Source organism: Suricata suricatta, chromosome 15 (assembly GCF_006229205.1).
Source record: "Suricata suricatta isolate VVHF042 chromosome 15, meerkat_22Aug2017_6uvM2_HiC, whole genome shotgun sequence".
Lineage (NCBI taxonomy): Eukaryota > Metazoa > Chordata > Mammalia > Carnivora > Herpestidae > Suricata > Suricata suricatta.
Window position 1 is genome coordinate 70,842,445 of NC_043714.1, and position 21,372 is coordinate 70,863,816.

The following is a 21,372-nucleotide window of genomic DNA, read 5'->3' on the forward strand; positions in this document are numbered from 1 at the left end:
AGATGCCTGTTACCTCTGCAGGCTGCCCCAAGGAAGAGACAAAACCCTGTTTTTCAGTCTCTGATTGATTTCAAGGTTTCTCTATGGGTCTTTTGCTTTAAGCTGATGATTTTAATTTTTAAAACTATTGGTTTAAATTTTAGTTTGATGTTCCTTGTTTGGTTTCTTTTGTCTTTATCCTACTTAGAGTTTTCTCAGTTTATTGGACCTTTAATTTTTTTCAAATAATTTGTCTGCCCTAGAGTGACTCTCCTTTCTCTCTAGAGATTTCATTACACAAATTTTACGCCATTTTCTTCTTATTATATCAAAAATTCTCATGGTTCTTTTCTCCCCCTTCTTTTGTGTTTCTGTTCTTTGCCTAAAATTGACATCAGTTGAAAGCCATCTAATTTTGTTCTTTTGTTATATAAAGATTGTTTTGGCTTTTCTGGGTCCTTTGAGTTTCTGCATAAGTTTTAGAATCAATGCTAGAAAAACAATCTGATTTGAGTCACATTAAATCAATAGATGAATATATATTTATTGATGATAACAATAAAGACAATAGAAATATGTGCTTTTTTAGCAAAACAATAAAAAATGGGATATATTGTTATCGACTTTACAAAATAAGAAGGGGAAAGAGGCAATTAGAAAAGGAAAACAGTGTGGAGGTTCCTCAGAAAACTATCGGTAGAACTCCCCTATGACCCAGCAATAGCATTGCTAGGGATCTACCCAAGGGATACAGAAGTGCTGATGCATAGGAGAACATGTACCCCAATGTTCATAGAGGCACTTTCAACAATAGCCAAATCATGGAAAGAGCCTAAATGTCCATCAACCGATGAATGGAGCAAGAAGATGTGGGGTGTGTGTGTGTGTGTGTGTGTATATATATATAATGGAATATAGTATAATGGAATACTATATGACAATGAGAGAAAATGAAATCTGGCCATTTGTAGAAAAATGGATGGACCCAGAGGGAGTCATGCTAAGTGAAATAAGTCAGGCAGAGAAGGAAAGATATCATATGTTGTCACTCAGAGGTCTAAGAGGGGACCATGGGAAGGGGAAAGGTGGGGAAAAGAGTTGGGGAGAGGGAGCGATGCAAATCATGAGAGACTTTTGAATCCTGAGCACAAACAGGGCTGAAGAGGGAGGGGGGGAAGGGGAAGGGGAGTGATGGTCATAAAGAGGGGCACTTGTGGGGAAGAGCACTGGGTGTTATATGGAAACCAACTTGGTAATAAACTATAAAAATAAATAAATAAATAAAAACATTTAAAAAATTTTAAAAAGGATAGTAATCAAGAAAAAAGAGTTAGTGGATAGACATATATCTGAGTGGCCTGTAATCACAACACATAAACTAATTAACCTTTTAACAAAGGTTATCACAATAATAATAAGAAAACTATCTATTTCTACCTCTTATTGGTCACCAGAGACCCACTTAAAATAAAATTGCAGAGTAAATGAGATTTAAGTAGGAAGACGTAGAAGATGCATATTCTAAGCAAGGGAAAGTGGACACAGGCATATCATTATTTTTAAAAGTTGAACATAAAAGAAGTAGCATTAATATGAATGGAGGTGTTCACTCCTTAATATTAAAACTAACAGTAACAGCATTTGGCACATAGTGGACATCAACTATTACCTCTTGAAAGAATAAATTAATATAGCAAGAGGCAAAAAAAAAAGTTTTATGCTTCCCTAAAGAAACTGATAGATCAAGAATATTGAAGAACTGGAAAGTATATAAATTATTTAATTATTTGAATAATGCAATGAACACAATGAAAAAATCTACACCCAACAAATACAGATAGGATTTCTTTTAGAAACATACTGTCTGTTTTAAAAAAACTGACCAATACTAAGTCACAAAGAAAGGCTTATATTCTTAAGAAACTCAAGTAATCATTATTGTAAATAAGGATCAATTATTATGCTTGTTAAGCTGCTAGATGGCTGGCTTCAATTCCTAGAGATTCTGATTCAGTAGATCCAGATGCAGCTTAAGAATTTACATTTCTGGGGTGCCTGGATGGTTCAGGCGGTGAGCGTCAGACTCTTGATTTCGGCTCACATTATAATCTTGCAGTTCATGGGATTGAGCACCACGTTGGGGCTCTGATAGTGCAGAGCCTGCATAGGATTCTCTCTCTCTCTCCTGCCATTCCCCTGCTCACATGCACGCATGCCCTCGCTCTCTTTCAAAATAAATAAACACTTTTTTAAAAAAAGAATTTACATTTCTAACAACAGTTAGCTGATGGCATGGTAGCAGTCCTTGGGCCACACTTTGATAGCACATTCTCTGACAACAAAATAAATTACTTCAAAATCAGTAATGGAAATATATCTTTAAAAAAAAGTATGTGCCTAAACTTTTTTTTTTTAATTCTCCTTAATTACTCAGGGGTTAGGACAATTATCACAATGAAAATTGAAAGATATTTTGAAATGAGTTATAAAAGCATTCCACCAAAACCTCAGCAATTAAGTCAATGTGATATTTAGAAGTATATAGCCTGATATGTATTTATGAAAATCGACAGTATAGGAATTATGAGTTATAGTTTCAATTCAAGAAGTCAGGGATAAACAAGCAAAAATAGTTCTATTTCTGGTAATGAAGACCTACTGTATAACAGTCTAAAACTCCTGCTGAGAACTTAGAGAATAGACAGACAAAGTACAAAAGTAATTTGAATGTACCAGAGTCACTGATGAAGCCACAATTAGGACCATAGAGAGAAGGGAAATGCACTGGGGTGAGTCCAACATTTTATGTCACTTTTTCCCCACAAGGCATTAATAGATTTTTATGTATTCCAGGCTGAGAAGGTTAGCGAAAAGAGAATGCTAAGGAGTAGAGAAACTAATCATAATTTTGGCACTCTCTTGGGGCAAGAGAGAATAACACAGACTTTATAGCTATGGAAATAACCAATATTTAAGAAGCAAAAATGCCACAGAGTAGGAAATACACAGAAAAGAGCCTGGTAGCCTCACCTTCGATCACTCATGACATTTGCTCATTCATCTGTGCAGAAAGTCAAAAGATTACAGCCAGGAGATGAAGGAACTGAACAGATAAATGGAGCTTCATGTTGGGACTGTATAACTTAGATTTCTTGGTGACCAAGACAAAAGAACACTGATAAATAATCCAGATGTTCTCCAGGTATTTCTAAATATATCATTTTTATATTTCTAGGGATAAGAGCAAAGAAAAGAGTAATTAGGTTTTATAAAGAGTGAAGCCCAGTTTAAGACAAACTTAATTAACTTATTATGATAAACTCATAAACTAACCAAATTGAGATATGTAGAATATTGAAACCAGTAATTTCAGGAAACACAATCTTTTCAAGGACCTATCCAACATTTACAAAAATTAATCAAATGATGGGCAATACACTAGTCTCAGCAAATGTCAAATATTAACACGATTTAGAATTTATTCTCTACCTACATGGGAAATAAGCTAGAAAGCAGTAAACATAAAAATATTCTTATATGTTTGTAAATTAACACATATGCTTATCAATAACATATGAATCAATATAGCACTCCTGAAGAAAATAAAAAAACATTTTGAGGTGGATGTAATGCACATATGTCTGTTAGAAGTTGTGTGATCTCGTTTAAGTATTCTTACAGCTAAGTTCATAATCTTAAATACACATATCAGGCCACTATGGAAAGCAGTGTGGAGGTTCCTCAAAAAATTAACAATAGAACTCCCCTATGACCCAGCAATAGCACTGCTAGGGATCTACCCAAGGGATACAGAAGTGCTGATGCATAGGGGCACATGTACCCCAATGTTCATAGCGGCACTTTCAACAATAGCCAAATCATGGAAAGAGCCTAAATGTTCATCAACTGATGAATGGATCAAGAAGATGTGGTTTATATATACAATGGAGTACTACATGGCCATGAGGAAGAATGAAATCTGGCCATTCATAGAAATGTGGATGGAACGTGAGGGTGACATGCTAAGTGAAATAAGTCAGGCAGAGAAGGACAGATACCGTATGTTTTCACTCATAAATGTAGCAGGAGAAACTTAGCAAAGGAATATGGGGGAGGGTAAGGGGAAAAGTAGTTGGGGAGAGGAAGGGAGGCAAACCATGAGAGACTCTTGAATACTGAGAACAAACTGAGGGCTGATGGGGGAGGGGGAGGGGGGGAGGGGGGTGATGGGCATGGAGGAGGGCACTTGTTGGGATGAGTACTGGGTGTTACATGGAAACCAACTTGACAATAAACTATAAAAGGAAAAAAATACACATCAGAAAAGAAGAAAAGTGGGAATCCAAAGATCTAAATTTGCATCTCAGAAAGTTTGAAAAAAAGGGGGAGGGAACAATTAAAATTTCTCATAGGAGGAAACAAGATGAAGATCAAAACAGAAGCTAATAAAGCAGGAAACATAGAAGACAGAAAATAAACAGACATAAGCTATTCTTTGAAATGAAGAACAAAATTAATAAACAGTTTGAAAAACTTACCAAGAAAGGAATTATTGTACAAATTACAAACATCAGGACCATAAATGGGGATTTCACCACAAATTTGACAGACATTAATGTGATAAGAAGACGACAATATAAATGACATTTCCCCCAATAGATTTGAAAATTTATATTAAAAAGAAAAATCCCAAAACTTTCTAAAGCTGACACAAGAGAAGATAGAAAACAAAAATAATCCTAAATCTTTCTGTTTTTCTTATTGTTTCTTTTGTTTGTGATCATTCTATATGCCCACTAATAATCTTATAAGACTGATAACAAGTCCAATAAATTCTTCCAGCAGTTTAAGGAAGCAAAACTGAACTACACATAAATTCTTCTACATAACCATAAAAAAAAGAAATTCCTTTTACTTCATTTTATCATACCAGCACAACCCTCATACCAAAAACAGGTAAGAACATCTTCAGAAAGAAAAATTACAGATTGATATGCCTAGAAATGATGATAACTCCATACTTTTAGCAACCAAATTGTTGGCTAAATTTTAACATGGTAACCAAATTAGGAATAAAACAAATTCCCTTTACCGCCACATGAAATCTATAAGGAAATGCCTGTATATACTTCATAAATAGTATTGTTAATGATGGAATATGGAAAACTTCCCTTCATAAAATTGGGAAAAAAGACAACGATGCTCAAAAGCATTTCTATTAAATATTTGACAGAAAGTTCTACAAGTCCTGTGAGTTCAAGATCAAGGAAATTCAAAATGAGAAATTAGTGTGTGAAAAGATCTAAAAAATATCTTTTTTCGGCAATTTTAAATTGTCTAATAAAATAAATAATAGTGTATGCTAAATAAATGGCATTATTTGTTATGTATTTGTCAAAACCTATAGAACTTTATAGCACAGAAAGTGAAGCTTAATGTTGAAAAAAATTTATTTTAATCTACAAGGTTGGGACATCCCAAGACAGAACACAGACTATGACAGAAGAATCTAAATGTATTACAAATGTATGAAACAATCTCAGTGAAGGGGATACAAATGAACATCCATGATATTAGTGTAACATACTGGAGCAATTAAGTCAATGGGTGATAAAGGGAGTCAAGTTTTCCACTGCTGGAGTTAGGATTTATAGGTAAACAAGGCAGGAAGTTAGAATGATCCACGCGATCATGGATTAGAATTGGAAACATCAGTATGGACTCATGTTTAGTTCAGTTTCATCAGTGGTACTGAGCCCAACTGATATCCATAAAAAAAAATAAAGTCAAAACTGAATGATCAAATCTTGACTCCCACCTGACATTATTCAAAAATTAATTTCCACGTGGATTGTTGGTCTATATGTTAACTGTGAAAGGTAAAACAATAAAGCTCTGACAAGGTAATGCAGGAGAGTAGGTCAGTGACTTTTGGATATGGAAAGACTTCATAAATCAGATACAAAAGTCACTAGTAGGAAAAAGCTAAACAATTAGAGTGCATTAAAATTAAGAATGTGGGGGCGCCTGGGTGGTTCAGTCAGTTAATCGACCGACCTCAGCTCAGGTCATGATCTCATAGTTGGTGGGTCCAGCTCAGAGCCTGGAGCCTGCTTGGGATTCTGTGTCTCCCTCTCTTTCTGCCCCTCCCCTGCTCACGCTCTGTCTCTGTCTCAAAAATAAGCAAATATTAAAAAAATTAAAAAACAAAATTAAGAATGTGGGTTTCCACCAGAAAGCCACTAGGTGAAAGAAGAAATGTATTGACAAATGCATGATCCAGAATTCATAGATGAGGCTTAAAATTGATAATAAAAGACAAACAACCCCATATAAAAATGGATAAAAGATTTGAACAGGTACTTTATAAGAGGGTATGTCCAAATAGCGGTAACAATGAAAAAGTGTTCAATAAATAATTTACTAGCGCTGGGGAGGTCATGGAAAGGATGTGAGTGCTGGTTGAACTGTGAGTTGGACCCCAGCCACTGGGGGCTCTTCACTCCCATCTTTGTCCTCAGAATGTGCATTCCACTTGCCTTCCCTGCTCCCAGAAGCTGCCTCAAGGACCCAGCCTTAGATAGTGAGGTAGTCGGTGCTGACACCTCTGCAAGGTACATGTGACTGAAGCTAGGTAAGTTCTCTATATGCACTTGAGACATGACAGATGCAGAGATCTACTCCTCTCGTGGCATGCAAGACAAGCCTCATAAGTAAGTTCTCTTGCTTATGAAACCTGCCACCTTCCCATCTGGAGTGGCCCGCCTCTTTCTTCAGTCTCTCCCTGACCTCCAAGTGCAGAGGCTAGTTTCACAGCAACCCAGGAAGCTCCATAGGAGTTTGCAAACTAACAATTAGAAGCATGTGATTTCAAACCAAGTGAGCTACCACCAGCCCCCATCAGAATGTCTAATATTTAAAAAAAAAAAAAGTCGAACCATAGCATTATAGTTAGAGATGTGAAGCAATTGTAACCCTCATTTCACTCTGGAAAAACATTTGGCAGTATCTACTGAAGTTGAATATACACTTAAACGATGACCCAGCATTTTTACTTCTAGGCACTCAATACAAGTGCATACGAGTGACCAACAAAAGTCAAGCACAAGAATATTCATAGCAACTATTTTATTTATACTTTTGAGAAATGGTAATTCTCATGAATAATAGAATGCATAAATAAATCACTATATTTCATTTATCAAAAGGAATATTATATATCAATGAAAATGCAACATGAGTTAATATCACAACACAATATTGGATTAAGGAAGCCAGATAAAAAGGAGGATATTTTCTATGATTCCATCAATACGTCTTGCAAAAGTAGACAAAACTAATTTGTGTTGGTAGAAGTCAGGATGGTGGCTACTTCCACAAAGGAGAGCAAAAGAGTGAATTAAGGGGGGATCTAGGAGGGTTTCTGGGGCTGGTGATGGTATTGTTCTATTTCCTGATCTATGTTGTGGTTATATGCATGTGCTCATATTTTGAAAGTTCATTCAGCTTGTGCTCATAATTTATACACAAAAAATTTCAGTAGCAAAAATATAAGTGCTAGAAAAAAGACATAACTTAAAAAATGTAGAGTCCACAAATGATAGAAATAGGAGTCAAAATTAATGTGAGAACAAAAGGGGTAAAGGAAATCAATAAGCAAAGTTGCTTTTGAGGTGGAAAAAAACAACAACAATAAGAAAGCAAACCTGTAGCAAATCTGCCCAAGATATAAAGGGGAATAGTTTTTTTTTTTTTTAAGAATACATTTCAATCCAGAACTAAAGGAATTAAAAAATATATATATTTTCCTAGTCCTTCCCAGCTTGAGCTATAAAGCTGTGTTTATTTGAGACTTCCATTTTCAAGTGCTTTAAAACTAGCTGAGGTTTATTTTCATCTTTCTTTTCCTTAATTCCAATGGCAATGGTCTACTGTTTGTGACTCAACATTCTGGATTTGCATAATAGAAAACATGTAATTCTTTTTAGAATCTCAAGAGAAATATCTCAACACATTTGTCTTTTTCAGCATCATTACCAGTTATGACACTAACGTCAAGAAAAATACTAAAACTCATTCTAAAATAGCCACACATATTTAATCTAACTTGTAATACATTACCTTCTGTTCAACAAGGGCTATGCATTTAGCCCCTGGTTTTCATTTGTAATTTATTGATTCCATCAGGGTACACTGAGTTTCTAGTAAATGCTGGCCACGAGTCTAGACCCTACAACGTGACAGTGCATAAAACATGGCCTCTTCTCTAAAAAAGCTCTATTTCCATAGGGCACAGACATGGACACACATGAACAATTATGTTGCCGAGTATTAGATGCCAACAAAAAAAATAAGTGTGGGGTCATATGGAGGCTCAGAGGAGAAAATAATTAAGTTGTTTAGAGGAAGAGCTGAATGTTGCAGGGAAAAGCATTAGCATGCTGTCCTCAGCAGGTGCATGGTGGGAAGGAAGGCTCCGAGACCATCATGGGAGTGTTCAATGGGCTCTATTTGTGAAAGACATAGCAAGCCGTGTTAAGAGGCTCAACTGCAGCCTACAGGCAGAGGAGAGCCCCAGAGGCGCCTACATACTTAAGTGAGGAGGTCCAATTTGATTTTGAAAGACAACATTCTGTTCATTTTGCTTTCCAGGTCCTTTGAGTGTTCCACCACTAGGCTGCACCAGGAATATTTTTAATATCTCCCTGATTTCGACCTTGCAATGTATCATGTTAAGTCTACTTTTCAAACATTGTCTGCCGACATAAAACTCACGTGTTCACACAAGCAGTCCTGACTCTCTGTCATAGCTAGTGTCTCCCTCCACAGTACTTACATGTGGTCTTGCACTTATACTATATTAAGATCCACCCCCCTGAATTATATGTCCGTATAGGTCATGTCCACTGGACCTTGGGATCTCTGATAGTGGTGGGCTCTGTCTTCGTATGTATAGCCTTAGTGCCCCGAAGAGTTCTAAGTACATATGGGTATTTAATCAAAGTTTATTAAATGTACCTCTCAGCCATACAGTTTAAGCAAATGGCCTATCAAATAACTGTAACCAGCCAGATGAATTTTTATATTGTGCAATATCATTCAACAATATTTCTGTTTAATGATTTTAAAGTTTTTTAAAAATCAGTATCTGCCTATATTGACCAAAATTCACAAATGCTTTAAAAGAAGTCAAGAAAAGATTCTAACATTTGTTGGTCATTAACTAGAAGCTAGCCTATGCTAGGACTATTATATGCTGGGTGATGGCTAATTTTATGTGTCATCTTGGCTAGGCTTTGGTGCCTACTCAGTTGATCATGTGTCAGTCTAGAGTTTGCTGTGAAGGGATTTTTTTAGGTATAATTAACATTTAATTGGAAAACTTTGAGTAAAGCAGATTACCATCTATAATGTAGGTGGGCTTCATTTAATTAGGTGAAGGGCTTACAAAAATGACTTGGGTCCCTCAAGGAGAAAGGAATTCTGCCTTGTGACTCAAGACTGCAACAGCAAAAGTGGTAGCTCTTTTTGGAATTTCCATCCTGCTGGCTTGCTTCAAATTTTGGACTTGTTAGTCCTCATAGTCATGTGAGCCAACTCCCTGAAATCTCCCTCACACCCCAATCATCTCCCTCCTCTGCTTCCCTGGAAAATGCTGATACAACATGATATAATGTAAGCACCACAACCAGCTTCAGAGCAGTATCATCCTCATTTTTCACAAGGTCATTGCGGGTCAGAAAGTTTAAGTATCTTGCATAGTCAACGTGGCTGACATTACCATTGCTCACCAATATCCAGGGAATCCCTGCTTAAACACCTTAAATAAGTCTTTTTTCCCCTCAAAGCCTGTGAGGTAAAGTGTGGGCAACATGTTCATTGACATTTGACATTTTATGAATGTGGAAATTCTACTCAGTATCATTACTGATACACTGAGATTTCCTTCATCATCAAAAGGTAAAAAAGAAAGTCTAAGATCAACTCAAAGACTGGGCACAATAAGGAGGTACTACCAAGTGTGTTAGGGCTTTTAATCAGCAGAATTCATTATGGTAACTGTGAATGGCTTTGTAGAGTCTGATCTCCAGTTTACCTCCTTAACTAGATGTGTATCATGAAAGACTTGACTTGTAGTTTGTCAATAAGAAAACCAAGGGTAATCACATAATTAGAAACAGTAAATGTCCTTTACTGGAAGTGAGGCAGATATGAGACAAAAGAAAATGAGAACAGCCCAACTCCATCCAAAGGTCTGGGGCTTCTTCAGCCAACGGTCATGAAAAAGTCCATGCCTTTGACAGCTCTCTGGGCCTGAATCTGAGAGCCACCATCTACACGCAGGTGTCCCTTTGCATCGCACTGCTGCCCCCACCCAGGAGATTTGAGCATTTTCTATTGTCTCTGCATTTTAACAGGATTTTAACTGAACACTTTTCTAAAAATGTAGTTGAAGTTTGGACATTATATACTTTAATGTTTGGATATGTAGATTTATTTGTGGTGAATTCCCAGATGTCAGAGTTGAAAGAGTTCCTTCTGGATGAGTCAACACACTCAGAGAGTTGACGTATTTTATCCAAAGTCAATGAGTTTATTTGCTAACATTCGATACATGCGCAGTGCTAGGGGCTGGGAATGTAAGAGGCATGGGACATGTTTTCTACTCTGTGGTAAGACTGGTTCTCTGGGCCAGGGAAAAGAGATTGACTTATTCTGCCTGAAATGCCTCTTATCAAAAAGGAAATTTGCAGGAAAAAAAAGCATTTAGTGAACATTAGATGGAGAAGGAGCAGAGAAGGATCATATGTGAAGACCCCCACTATGGTTTTCTTTGGAGGTAGATTCGGGGTGTTTGAGAATCTTGACTACACATTACAGTAACGTAGGAAACTTTAAACAAAACACGGATGCTAAGCTGGTCCCAGAGCTTCTGTTTTATTGAGATTCAAACGTCTTCATCCTTCTCAATAATAAATATTCAGTATATCAATTCCTTGTAAAATGAAGGGCTGCCCCACAAAAGTCTGAATTATGAATAGAATGTTAAAAGCCTTCTTATCTTCTTATCTACTCCCTTGATTTTACATAGAAGATAAAGACTAAAGAGAATTCACTTGCTCATAAAATACCAAAATTTCCATCTAAGCTGGCATGTTCTCAATTTGTTTCCTCTTCTTACAGAATTATATAAACTGGGGGACCCCTGAGTGTTGACTGACTCACAACATTTATTTCAGAGCACAAGAATATGAGACCTGGTAACTGCCCATTTTTAGCCAGTCTCTGCACTACAAGTGAACTAAGCTTGGGGTGGTCTTGGCTCAACCAGGCTTCCCTCAGAAAAAGCTGTTTCCACTGAGAATTAGTCACTTGGGCTGATGTAACAATACCACAAATTGGGCGGCTTAAGGAACAGAAATGTTCTCTTAGTTCAAGCTTGTGTTTTTCATTGAGATGCATGCAAATCTTTAAGCAAGGCTTTTAAAAGGAGGTGAGGGTTACCTCTGTTTTGATTATTTATTATGGGATTTCCTACTTGCATATGAACACCTTAAACTTGATGGATTAGGGTGTGTTTTGTCTAAATATGCCTTGGAAGTCTCACTCATGCCTGACTGGCAGACACTAAGATATGAAGCCAGCTCTATGCACAAATTCATTTGTTGTTTTCTTCCCTGTATGATGTAGAGTTAACAAAATAGAAAATGAGCTATCAAATGCCTAAGTATTTAATACTGGACTGTTCAAAAAAGATTCATAACAGGAAACACAAAATAGAGAAAGCATTTGGACTTTGGAATAGACAGAACAGACTTCAAATCCTGGCTCCCTTCCATGCTCTGAGGGAATGTGGAAGCAGTATAAGCCCTCCCTGAGCCTCAGTTTCCCTGTCTGCAGACTGCAGTCATTATACTAACTTCACGTGTACTGTGAAAATCAAACATATCCATTCAACGCCATCTGAAAACCTAACCAGTACCAGTATTTACAATATTTGCTAACTAGTAAAATAGGGGCACTGCCAAATCAGAATAGATGCTGACTATTAAAAAACAAAACAAAATTTGGGGCACCTGGGTGGCTCAGTCGGTGAAGCATCCAGCTTCAGCTTAGGTCATGATTCTGCAGTTTGTGGGTTCGAGCCCCTATGGGACTCTGTGCTGACAGCTCGGAGCCTGGAGCCTGCTTTAGATTCTGTGTCTCCCTCTCTCTCTGCCCCTCCCCTGCTCACACTCTGTCTCAGTCTCTCTCTCAAAAGTAAACATTACTAAAAATATATAATATAAAAAACAAAACAAATTAAACAAAACAACAACAAACAACCAGAAAACTATAAGTAAACTTGAGCTGACTATAGCACTGTCTTGAATGAGCCTAGGTATAGGTGTTGGAAATACAGAAATCGATGGGACAGAGTCACACCTACTGGACCTCGAGAGACTCCGAGTCCTCTGAGAGAAGGTCAGGCGCATCACAGAATGGGTGCACTCTGGGTGCACAGAATGGGTGACAGAAGACGTGTCTTGGCTGATAGTGCCTGGCACAGAGCTTATTACACAGAGGACACTCTTTCCTTTCCTCTGGCCTGGATCAGGAAATCAGTCGTTAGGGTGGTGATATCAAGCCTCATTTTATTTAGCAAAACTGGGAGGAAAAAAGAAAAATCAGGAGACAGAAAATACTCCTTAGATTATAAGTAAAATGAAGCCAGTCAAGAAATCTCAATCATTCCAGGCTTCACTTTGCACCACAATGCATTGGTTGAGCACGGGACTCTACACTCAAATGTAATTTCTCAGTTACCCCAACACAGATAGTCTTTATAATCTAAAACCTTGATTGCCCTTTATTTCCAGTGATTCAAACATGACAGTATTTATCTGTGTTATCTCATCAAATCCTCTCTGAACTTGCTATGAAGATAATACTATCTCTAGTTTAGCAGGTAAAAACTGGAGGCCAGTGAGGTGAAGTGGCCAAGGTCATTTGACAAAGTCACCATCCTGGATAGACCCAATGACCCAGGATTAGGATTAGGCAGCCTAATCCCGTGCCTTTTTCTCATATGAAGACTCATTAAAACAAAAGACAAAGACTCTCCTAAAATGGTGCAGGATCATAGGACAATGGAATCGCAATCTTTAAGAGGAACAATGTCATACTATGAAAAGTTTTAAGGAAAGAAATATGTTGCCATATCAGAAATAGAATGACTTTGATAATGCTTCCCATTACATGCATAATGGGGCGGAGGGGAGAGAGAGAGGAGACATATATCAGGAAAGGGGGATTCTAGCATTCTCCATGTGTGTACTGATTGATAATCTGCAGTGTTAAAAAAAAAAAAAGCAGATCTGAGATGCTACCAAGTTGGATTTCTTGAGTTGAATGTAATGCTGATATACACCTTTTATTTTTTATTATTTTTTTAGAGTTTATTTATTTTTAAGACAGAGAGAGAGTGACAGAGGATGAGTGGGGGAGGGGCAGAGAGAGAGGGAGACACAGAATCTGAAGCAGGCTCCAGGCTCTGAGCTGTCAACACCGAACCCAACGTAGGGCTCGAACCCATGAACGGTGAGATCATGACCTGAGCTGAAGTCGGCCGCTTAACCTACTGAGCCACCCAGGTGCCCCTGATAAGCACCCTTTAAGTAAAAGTATTACTAAACAGAAAAAAGAAGGCAGTCTTTAGGACTGCATGCTCAGACACCAAAATAGATTCAGAGGCTCTTATCTCAAGGTCTGATGGGGAAGTCATCCACACAGTCCACAGAGCAGCCACACCAGAGTGTTGCCTCTTCAGGATGGCAAACATGGGGCACTCGGCAATCAAAGCGTAACCCGTGGAGGTTAACAGAGCACTGAGGGGGGGGTCACTCTTTGACCCCATGTTTCTGCACCTGATACCAGTTTTTGTATTTCAAGCTGCCCCTTCTTCCCTGTGACGCCAACCTGCCTTCCTCTGTCTCAGAGACCTTTCGAGTTTCAGAATACATCTCTCCTTCCAGGATGCCCCTGCCTTCTGTTACTAATAGCATCCTGTGATCTACCAGGCTCTTGCTGCTGTGACTCCTGGTCCCCTGGGACACTTGGGGGCTGTGACAGTCCTCCATCTGCCTATGCTGTGCTCCAGCCTGGGCCCTACAGATCAGCGGTAACCATTCTGCAATGAGATCAAGAAGGGGATGCAATTACTGCCTGCACTCAAGGAAATGCACCAGACGCCAACCATTCATTCCAATCCAGGAATGAAAACAAAAGATCAGGGGCCAAGCCAAAGTTCGTTGTCATGCATCAGGACAGAAGACACCGAGAGCCAAGCTGAGCCAGAGCTGCGGTGGCAAACAGCAGCAAGAAGAAATGGGGTGAAATGGGGAGAATCCAACCGAAGTCCAGCTTGGCTGAAGGTGTAGCCCCGCCATCCAAGACTGTTCGGTGCAAAGGACTAGAGTCAGGTTTTCCTCCCATTGTAAGACCCTATTCCCTCCAGTCAAACTGGACTCTAAAATACCAACCAAAAACTGCCCGGCTAGCTCAGTCGGTAGAGCATGAGACTCTTAAAATACCAACCATTGTTTCACTCGCCCACTCCCGCTCTGGTAAATAATTAAAGATTGAGCAACCTGGCTCTGGGAAGACCCTATAAATGTAACTCAATAACGAACACTGTGACCTAAAGTTTAACCTGTTTTTCAAGATTCTGTTAAGTAACCCCACCCTTTTAAAAAGACCTGGCCGGGGCAAAGTCCACAGGTGAGGTTAAAGTCACCTAGCCCCTAGACACCTAGACATCTTAGGTGTCTAACTATGATTGGTCATTTTAAAAGACTAAGAACTTTAAATTGATAGGTTCCCGCCAAAACTAATGTCTGTGTGTTACAATGTAATTGGCTAAAATGACATGCTGTAGTTGTAATTGGTTAACTACATGATGACCCATTTTGCCTGCCCAAACCCTTAGAAACCCTGAGCTCTGGCTCAGCAGGGCTCTCTTCAAGGACTTCCAGCTACTAGGGAGGGGCTTGTTCGTGAACTAAAATAAACCCATTAACCAACTCCATTTGTGTTCCTGGATTCTACTTTTGGTGACTCGCAGTGGGGACAAAAAGTCTAACACTATGATGGGATTTGTCAAACCTGGTGCCCATCAGCTAGTGGCTAGGTGACCAGCATGACCATGAGCCCCCATTCTCAGCTGACCCCTCCCCTTGTTGGACAGGTGAGATGATGGTGACGCCCTGGGTTTTGGCCCCATCATTAAATATTATTAAAGTAACCTTAAAACTGCACAAATAGGGATTAGTAATCATGAGCACTTACATTCCTGAATGTTTTCTAGATGCTCACTCTCAAAAACAGTGAGAGACTGCTTATACTAAACATCCCAGCTACAATAAGTCTAAAAAACGAGATGAAAACGAACGCTAGCAAATAGTGGACCAGCTTTAGAAACGCAGGCCAGGGGAACGTGAGTCTTAGACCTGAGCTTTCTGGCAACACCTGCATGAGGATGATGGGGAAACTGTCAATTACAGGGAGACGTAACCATTACGCCTGGCAAGAGGAAATTGCTTTGATGGAAAAACGACTACATGCCAGAAACTGATTACTTTAGGCAATCAGCTCATCAGTCCCGTATTTTAAAAAAGAAGATGGACATTTTATCGGAAGGCAGAACAGCAGTGAAGGAAGAGCTGGATTTGAGAGAAGGGAATTCTGACGGTAATGTCCGCCTGCTTTACATTACACAGAGCCTCTCTCTTCCCAGGCATACAATGGAGCCATGACGCAAAGACCAGCTTACAAAGGTTAATTCAGTTATCTTAATTGATTTAATTTCATTGACTTTCAAAAGCCCATTTGTTAATTCACTTAACAAATAGTCACTGGGTTTCTATCATTTGTGCAAGAAATAGGTGGATGTGGATGAAGGAGACAGCTTTGCCCTTCACCTTCAAGGATGTTGGGTTTAGAGGAGGGAGAGACCTAGTGAAGAGATTATTGGAGTAGACCCCCCGGGTATCCTTCCCTGATGATGGCAAAGATGGTGAAGAAGAAGAGGGGATGATGAGGATGCTATCAAGGGTCACAAAGAAAGAAGGGAAAGAGGAAAAGAGGGGAGAGGTGCCAGGATGACAGGAGATGGAGAGGAGATACAGGGAGGAGAAAGACAAAGTCTGGTGGTGTTCAGACATCCACCTAGCACAGTGTGACATCTCAGACATGCCCCCTAAGTGGGGGTGGTCCCCATTCTCTTAACTTTTCATTTTGGGTCCAACAACAAAGACACAGGCTCAAGATCAAAAGTCTATCTCAGTCTGGCTCACTAACTACCTTCAGAATTAGGTTTTAAAATTCTTAAAATGCATTGCCCCTGCTTTGCTTTGTTTTTAGAAAGAGCTTTCAAAAACCCCTCTCCTCGAACTGGGCTTGAAGACAGCGGCATGTCAGAAGCAGAGCCTGGAGCCGATGAGAATGAACTTGAGATGGGAACACGCTTAAGACAGGGGAGGACAGACTCCCTCCCATCCCGGAGCTACTGCTGAGCACGGAGCACCTGCCCCCCAGGGAGAGGTAGCAGAGGTCAGAAGCAAGTAAACTAACAGGGCTTTTTATACGAAAAAGACCCAATTTCTTTCCTGGCACCCACGCGGCTGCATCAGTAACAGTCAAGACGCTGGAAAACCAAGATTCATTTGCCGCTCGAGGAAGTGCACACAGGATGGTCAACACACTTGTTTGCTTTTAATAATGGATTAGACGCTAACTGGAGAATGTAAAGCTCCCGAAGCTCCAAAGAAAACGGTTGACATTCTACCTGCTGTGAATTCAAACAGTGTTTTATCTCAGCAGTATCTTCTGGAAAGAGCCCATAAATAAGTTGGAAAGCATTGCGTTTTTAGGTCCCTGTTGGAAGGTGGGCTCTCCCCTTCCCCAGAGCAGCCAGAATGCTCATGTATGGTCATCTCTCTGACCCTTTAATGGGCCACCACCTGCACTGGGAAAAGTGGTACCCAGGTGGATCTTGAGGTGACAGAAGTGCCTTTTAATCCCTGTCTACCCGCGACTGGCTGTGTGACCCTGTACAAATTACTTGACCTCTCTGTGTCTAAGAAGAGGCCAGTAATCCAAAGCAACAGTGGCACTGGAGGTAAAAAATTAAAGATGAGGAAAGCAAAGGAAAACTAGCATACAATTAAGTAAGCCCAGCAGTTGGCTCACTGCCTTGCATTTATTAGTTACAATAATCCCTGTACCTAAGCTAAACATACCTTTAGCTTTGTTTTATAGGTGAATACTTAGAATCACAAAGGGACAAACAGTTGCCCAAGACTTCACAGGAAGTGGCGTGGCCAAGATTTGAACCCTAGTCCAAAATCATTTTTCCCTGCTCCGGGTCCCATTTTCTAATGCTCCTCCCTTTGGGACTTAGTCACTGATTGGATGTGGGTGAGTGAGTGGGAGTGAAGAGCCCAGGGTACCTCTCAGAGTCCTGGTGTTGGTGGGGCAATTCTCTGGGAAGACTGAGGAGAAATGCAAAGTCCAGGTGGGCACCCGTGGTATGTTTTGCTGTCTGATGGACAGCCATGGTCCGGCCCTTCCATTAACTGCTCTAGCTCATAGCTCCTTCACCCTGGCACTTCTCCAAGAGTTAATTATACTTTTGGTCTTCACTAAACCACCTCCTAGGATCTCCTCAACTGAATGCACCCTGGTTTGTGCCCTCATTGTGTTGGACCTTGCCCTTCTGAAGCGAGTCACTGAGAGTGAAACCCACGGACACGAACTCGGAGATGGTGAATAGGTTTTATTTTAGTTCGGCTGAAGGGCCCCTCTCGAGGGTCGGCAAGTCCTCAGGAGAGAGCACTGCTGATCTGAAGTGCAGGGGTTATATAGGTCACAGCAAAGCAGAAGAGGTCGTTGTTGAGGTAACTAATCATAGTTTATGGCATCACATGGGGGTCAGTCACATTCCGACACACAGCCGTAAGATGCGGCAGAGACCTATAAATTTTAGGGTTCTTTGTCCCAGGGCAGATTTGAGGTGACCACTCATAGGTCTGAAGGGGAGGTGAAGCAGGTGCACAGAAGCGAGAACTTTGTGGTTAAAGGGTGGGATCTTGCAACAGTATCTTGGAAAACACGCTAATCTTTAAGTTATTAACTATGGGTTACATTTTAGGACTTTCAGAGCCCCATTGCCCAACCCTTAATTGTCCACCAGGAAGAGGGTTGGAGAGTGAAACAATGGTTGGTATTTTTCCATCAGGGTCAGCTTGACCTGAGGAGGGTCTCACAATCCCTCCACTGAAATGCCATTTCCCTTTTGGATGCCTGAACCACACTTTGCTTGATTTTGACTGATAGCCATTAGATTTCATCTCTGTGGCTCACCATCCGCTGCCTTTGACCATCATCTCTGTGGTTCTGTCCTAAGCCTTCTCTTGACTCGCCACTCCTCTCTTCCATTCTCTTTCCTACTCTTCTCCCTTCCCATCACCCTTATTGAGGCCTCTATGCCCTTCTATGGAGGCAGTTATCATTAAATTACATGCCAATGCACCTAAAACTGTGACTGTGGCCCAGATCACTCTCCTGAGATGAGTCACTTAAATCCAGGTCCTTCGTGGGCATTTCCATCTGCATGTCCTACAAACAACTCCAAAGATGGAAAGCTCATGTCAAATAGATCTTGTTGTGTCTAATTTACCTTTCCATGCTATAGATAGGATGGGCCCTCTAAAAGGCAAATATGGCCATGGCTTGTCCCTAGCCCCAAATGGATCATGGCTCCTTATTGTTCAGAACAGAGTCTGTCCCTCAGACCTGGACTGCACCATTCCAGTCGAGCCGTACCATTCACCACATGCTTCCCACTTGGTGCACTCTTGCCAACTCTAGCCATACTGCACATTCAGGTCCTGCACACTTACCCCTTGCCCTTCATCTGTGCTGAAACCCTATCTTCATCTGGTGAACCCTCCTTCAGGGCTCAGCTCAGATATGATTTCCTCAGGAAGCTGTCCCTTTCTTCCCTTGTCTCTCTCTAAGACTTGGTTAGGGTGCTCTATGTGCCTTCATGATCGTCAGAACCCTGTCCCAAAATATGTATTTTATTTTTCCCCATCTAGGGCAACTGTAACTTCTTTTATAAAAGGGATCATGGACCACTATCATTGCCACCCAAAGCCTGTCACAGAGTGGGAGGTCAACATCATTTTTTAAAACTTAAAAGCAAATAGGGAAATGATCAATGGTGTTATGGACTGAGCTGTGTCTCCCCTTCACCCCAAAATTCATATGTCAAAGCCCTAAGCCAAATGTGACTGTATCTAGAGGTTGGGCTTTCAGGGGGGTAACTAAGGTTAAGTGAGTTTGTAAGGGTGGGGGCCTAATTTGACGTGACTGCTGTCCTTACAGGAGAAGGAGGATATACCAAGGATATGTGCACACAAAGAAGTAGCTCGTGTGAAGATACAGTGAGAGGGTGGCCAACTGCAAGCCTAGGAGAAGGACTTCAGGAGAAACCAAGTCTGTCAGCACCTTGATCTTGAACTTCCAGCCTCTGGAACTGGCAGAAAATTTTCTGTGTTTTAAGCTACCTAATCCATAGTATTTTTTTAAATGGCAGCTGTGCCCTCCCACCCCCAACAAACAAACACACAGTAAATGAAGATAAAAGTCTGACAATAAGAAAAGGGATCAGAATTGGAGACATATCTTGGAGTTAACTGGATTGAGATGATGATTGAAGCCAAAGGAATGGCTGAAATCATCCAGGTAACGTGTGTAAAGTGGAGAAAGTCTTCAGGGAGACTGATGGTTACAGGAAGAAAGGGGGTGAGGGTCCCCTGGAGGAGACCAAACAGCGGATTCCAAGGCAAGAGGAGTAAAACCAAAAGGGATCACAGGGTTGGAAGCCAGGGAGGTTAGATTTTATGGGAGAGAGTGGTCAGCAGTATCTGAGGCCCCAGGAAGGACTCAGAAACACAGCCTTTAGCTCTGGCGATGGGAGGACATGGTTGCCTCAGAGGCGGTGGTTTTAGTGTCGGTTCTTTCCCTGCTCATGCCCGTACTTCATGCCACCAAGTCTTCGCACATGCTGCTCCTTACACTCACCTATGACACCTGCCTCCATTTCTTGTCCTGGCAAATTTAAACTCCCCTTTAAATGTTTGTTCATTCAATCAACAAACATCCTTTAAGTGTCTACATGTGACAGACATTGTTTTGGAATCTCTCAAAAGTCATTTCCATCACGAGGCCAATCCTATGCAGATGTAAAGCCCTCTTTCTCTATGCAATCAGACTTCTGTACACCTGCCCTCAAAACTTCCAACCCCAACCCCCCGAAATATGGATAGCTATTCACTCACTGTCTCTAGAGAACTTCCTGGAGACTGGGAAATTTATTTTCTTTATCTCTGAATTTTATATGGTTGAACTGTGTTTCCCTAAAATTCAGATGTTGGAATCTTAAGCCTCAGTTCTGAAAACGTGACTGGGTTTGGAGATGGGGTCTTCACAGAGGTCATCAAGTTCACACGAGGTCTTTGGCTTGAGCCCTCATCCAATTAGGACTGCTATCATTCTAAACGGGGAAGTTTAGAAAGAGGCGTGCACATGGGGAGAAGGTCATGGGAAAGAGGAGTCAGGCCCCACAAGCACAGGAGCCACCAGAAGGAAGAACAGAGACCTTGAACAGACCCTTCCCCCACAGTCCATAAGGAAATCGCTCTCCTAGCATCCGGACCTCAGACTCCCGGCCTCTAGAACCATGAGACGAAGAACCTCTGCCCAGTTTGTGGTTCTTCGTTGTGACAACCGTACAAATCCAACATAGTATTTATAACACATTTCTACCTTTAAATCCATTTACCTACTGACTCGTTGCCTTTTTATTTATTTATTATTTATTTTTATTTAATTAAAAATTTTTTTATGTTTATTTATTATTGAGACAGAGAGAAACAGAGCATGAATAGGGGAGGGTCAGAAAGAGAGGGAGACACAGAAGCCTAAGCAGGCTCCAGGCTCTGAGCTGTCAGAACAGAGCCCGATGCCGGGGTCGAACCCACCAACTATAAGATGGTGACCTGAGCTAAAGTCAGACGCTTAACTGAATGAGCCTCCCAGGAGCCCCTATGTATTTATTTTTTAAATGATTGTTATTGGGCTGCCAGGGTGGCTCAGTTGGTTAAGTGTCTGACTTCAGCTCAGGTCTCACAGTTTGTGAGTTTGCGCCCCACATTGGGTTCTCTGCTGTCAGTGAAGAGCCCACTTAGAGTCCTTTGTCCCTCCCGCCCCTCCTCCCATGCTCCCTCTCTTCCTCTCTCTGCACCTATTCCTCTCATGGTCCCTGTCTCTCTCTCTCTCTCTCTCTCT

General features: G+C 40.6%; 1 long non-coding RNA gene across 1 annotated transcript in view; it reads right to left on the reverse strand.

Moving 5' to 3' along the window:
- Positions 1-21,372, reverse strand: part of LOC115279114 — a 131,120-nt gene that overhangs the window by 40,641 nt on the left and 69,107 nt on the right. The gene's annotated exons all lie outside the window — the stretch shown is intronic.